The sequence below is a fragment of the Triticum aestivum genome, chromosome 1B (genome assembly GCF_018294505.1).
Source record: "Triticum aestivum cultivar Chinese Spring chromosome 1B, IWGSC CS RefSeq v2.1, whole genome shotgun sequence".
NCBI lineage: Eukaryota > Viridiplantae > Streptophyta > Magnoliopsida > Poales > Poaceae > Triticum > Triticum aestivum.
This window is the reverse complement of record NC_057795.1, coordinates 112,952,530-112,956,454: the sequence shown is the minus strand read 5'-3', so window position 1 is coordinate 112,956,454 and position 3,925 is coordinate 112,952,530.

The window sequence follows — 3,925 nt, the reverse complement described above, 5'->3', positions numbered from 1 at the left end:
CCATCGTAGGCTTGCTGGACGGTGATGGGTTGGATGAGATTTACCATGTAATCAAGTTAGTTTTGTTAGGGTTTTGATCCCTAGTATCCACTATGTTCTGAGATTGATGTTGCTATGACTTTGCTATGCTTAATGCTTGTCACTAGGGCCCGAGTGCCATGATTTCAGATCTGAACCTATTATGTTTTCATGAATATATGTGTGTTCTTGATCCTATCTTGCAAGTCTAGAGTCACCTATTATGTGTTATGATCCGACAACCCCGAAGTGATAATAATCGGGATACTTCTCGGTGATGACCGTAGTTTGAGGAGTTCATGTATTCACTATGTGTTAATGCTTTGGTCCGGTTCTCTATTAAAAGGAGGCCTTAATATCCCTTAGTTTCTGCTAGGACCCCGCTACCACGGGAGGGTAGGACAAAGGATGTCATGCAAGTTCTTTTCCATAAGCACGTATGACTATTTACGGAATACATGCCTACATTACATTGATGAATTGGAGCTAGTTCTGTATCACCCTATGTTATAGCTATTACATGAGGAATCGCATACGGCATAATTATCCATCACTAATCCATTGCCTACGAGTTTTTCACATATTGTTCTTCGCTTATTTACTTTTCCGTTGCTGCTGTTACAACTACTACAAAAACCCAAAAACATTTATCTTTACTTTTGCTACTGTTACCATTATTATCATACTACTTTGCTACTAAATACTTTGCTGCAGATACTAAGTTATCCAGGTGTGGTTGAATTGACAACTCAATTGCTAATACTCAAGAATATTCTTTGGCTCCCCTTGTGTCGAATCAATAAATTTGGGTTGTACTTCACCCTCGAAAGTTGTTGCGATCCCCTACACTTGTGGGTTATCACTCCGCCAACGTACTTCACTCATATCATTTTGGTAAGGACTAGTGCAATCAACTTCCACATCTTGCACTAGTTCAAGGAGTCACAAACCCTCTTGTTGGTAAGACAAGGGACAAGGTAACATAATGCTTTCATGGACATCATCTTGTGTGTGCATCACTCTATGTCTATGGATATCCTTGTTTGTTCCTTGTGGGACTAACCCGTGTAGGTATTGAAAGTGCAACTCACTCCAATGGATTGCTCCGAATGCTCTACATCAACATTGAGCATCCACATCTTCAACATCTACATGAAGTCATCATCGACAAAACCCAAGGTTAGTTCATTCCTCTTAGGGGGGATCTCACATCTAGGGGGAGCTTTACTCTAAGAATTGAGCTAAAGCAACTCTAATGGTGTGAACACAACAATGCTTAATGTAAAAGTGGTAACCCCACTTGTTCTTAAACGATGAGTATGACCTATGATCAAATGTCCTCATTTGACTCCTAAGTCAATATACTCATATATAGATGACCTAGTCATCGCCAATTGTTTGATAGATGCTAGAATTGGTTGTGCATGCTTTGCCACATATTTCATTTGCCATTTTATTGTGTGAGCATGTTGGTTGCATATTTTACTCATTCAAGGACATCCACTTGTTGTTTTGATTGTTTGGTTTCTTTCCTTTTGCCAAGTGGATGGACAAGAATGCCTAAGAACCTTCTCTAGCTATCTATGCTTTTCTTGCCTCAAACTCTATTCATGCTACATCACAAAGTTTGATCAAGTCAGATTCAAACCACTCTGTGTGAGGAGCACTCGGAGTCCCTGATTCGTCATAGACTTAAATTTCCGAAACCTCTTTGTGCATTTCGGTCTGACCGATTCACCCTTTTCGGTCATACCGAGATCACTAAGTTGATCTAGGTTTTCATTCTCGGTGCAACCGATTAGAACTATTCGGTCACACCGAGTTATAGTAACTGCTCGCAGTTTTGCATCTCAGTGCCACCGAGTTGTTCCACTAGGTCACACCGACAGGGTCAGGCTATATATACTCGCGGGTCAAATTATGGAATTTTTTCCAAAACCCTTCGCCCGCGCATATCCTGCTCTGCCTCTTCGGGTCTCCGGATCGTCCTCTCGCCGCCAGCGACCTCCCGCCGCTGGTCTCCACCGCTGTCAATGGTATTCTACCCCGCCGTTGCCGCCGTTGCAAGTTCACCGCCGAGTTAGGGTATGAACTTGATACTTTGTGCTATTCTTTAACTCCGATTCCTAGCACATTGCTTTGCCATGATTCTTTCCATGTATGAAATCTTCTTGTCCAGCAAAAACCTCCCGTAGATTAGATTTGATTTGAAAATTTAGGGTTAGGTTTCCACCGAACTCATCTCGGACCGACCGAGTTGTAGAAATCGGTCTCACAGATTTGGCTTAAGCCATTGCACATGCGATTTTTGGTCTGACCGAGAATTGCAAATCGGTGTGACCGAGATCGATTCTCTGTGAAACCCTAGCAGTCTCGGTGCCACTAAACTGTGACTCGGTCTGACCAAGTTCACTAGTTTTGGTTCCAAAAGTTGCTTCGGTATCACCGAGTTTACAAATTGGTAGCTCCAAAATGCTTTCTGTGGAAAACTAAAACTAAGTTTTTGACTCAATTGTTTTGCAAAAACCTCTGTACTTCGTGATGCTCATCCACTCTACCTCATCTATATCTATTCACAGGGTCTGCTGTCAGTGAGTTTTCCTGAAGATGTCTGATCAAAGTGATAGTCAGAACAAGTCAGAGGAACAAGCTCAGTTGAGTGAGGGCACTAGTCCCTCAAGCAGCTATGATGAGGGTAGCAGGAGCACTCCCAGCAACTTACCAAAGGCAGCTACCAGGACAAGGAAGAAGAAAACCTCAGATTCAGAAGATGAGGATTATGTGGCTGTTGAAGATGAGGCCACCTCAAAGAAGAAAGTGATGAAGAAGGAATATGGCAGTGCTGCTACCACAAAGCCAGGCATGAACAGGAAGGCACCTGCCAGGAGAGTGCCTATATCCAAACCTAGGAAGGTTGCCACAGGTGAAACTATATAGTTCACCATTGAATCTTAAGAAGAAGCAGCTGGTGAAGATAAGAAGAAGAAGAGGGCAAGAACCTCTACCGCTAAAGTTCTTGGCAAGCCCTCCATGAGGAGAGATTCCGATGAAGAAGAAGAGGAAGAGGATGCTGCTCCAGCACCCAAATCTCAGAAGCTCATGGGAGATGCAATCAGATCAGGGACTGCTCCATCTAAGCCCAAAGCTGCTCCCAAGGCTGCTGCTCCAGCTCCAAAGCCTAAACCCAAGAGGAACACCAGAAGTATACCTGCTGCAGAGAAGAACAAGGCCCCAGCACCTGAAGCTGCTGAAGAAGAAGATGATTCACTTGTTTTGAGGAAGTTGAAGCCCCAGATTCCTAACCATTATGATGCTCATCCAGTAGCTAAAGACATGCACATCAGAAAGGATGCTGGGCTGAGATTGTGGAGACAGTCAGATCCATATGCTGTGAGGAGAAGGACAGCAGTTGACTACAGATTGTTGGGGAACATTGCAGAAAATAAAAAAATTCCTACAGTTTCACCAAGATCAATCTATGAGTTCATCTAGCAACGAGAGAAAGGAGTGCATCTACATACCCTTGTAGACCGCGAGCGGAAGCGTTCAAGAGAACGGGGTTGAGGGAGTCATACTCGTCGTGAACCAAATCACCCGAGATCCTAGCGCCGAACGGACGACACCTCCACGTTCAACACACGTACAGTCAAGGAGACGTCTCCTCCTTCTTGATCCAGCAAGGGGGAAGGAGTGGTTGATGAAGATCCAGCAGCACGACGGTGTGGTGGTGGATGCAGCAGGATCTCGGCAGGGCTTCGCCAAGCTTCTATGAGAGGGAGAGGTGTAGCAAGGGGAGAGGGAGGCGGCAAGAGCATGGGTGCGGCTGCCCTCTCTCCCCCCCCCCCTCTTTATATAGGCCCCCTAGGGGGGGCGCCGGCCCTAGGAGATGGGATCTCCAAGAGGGGGC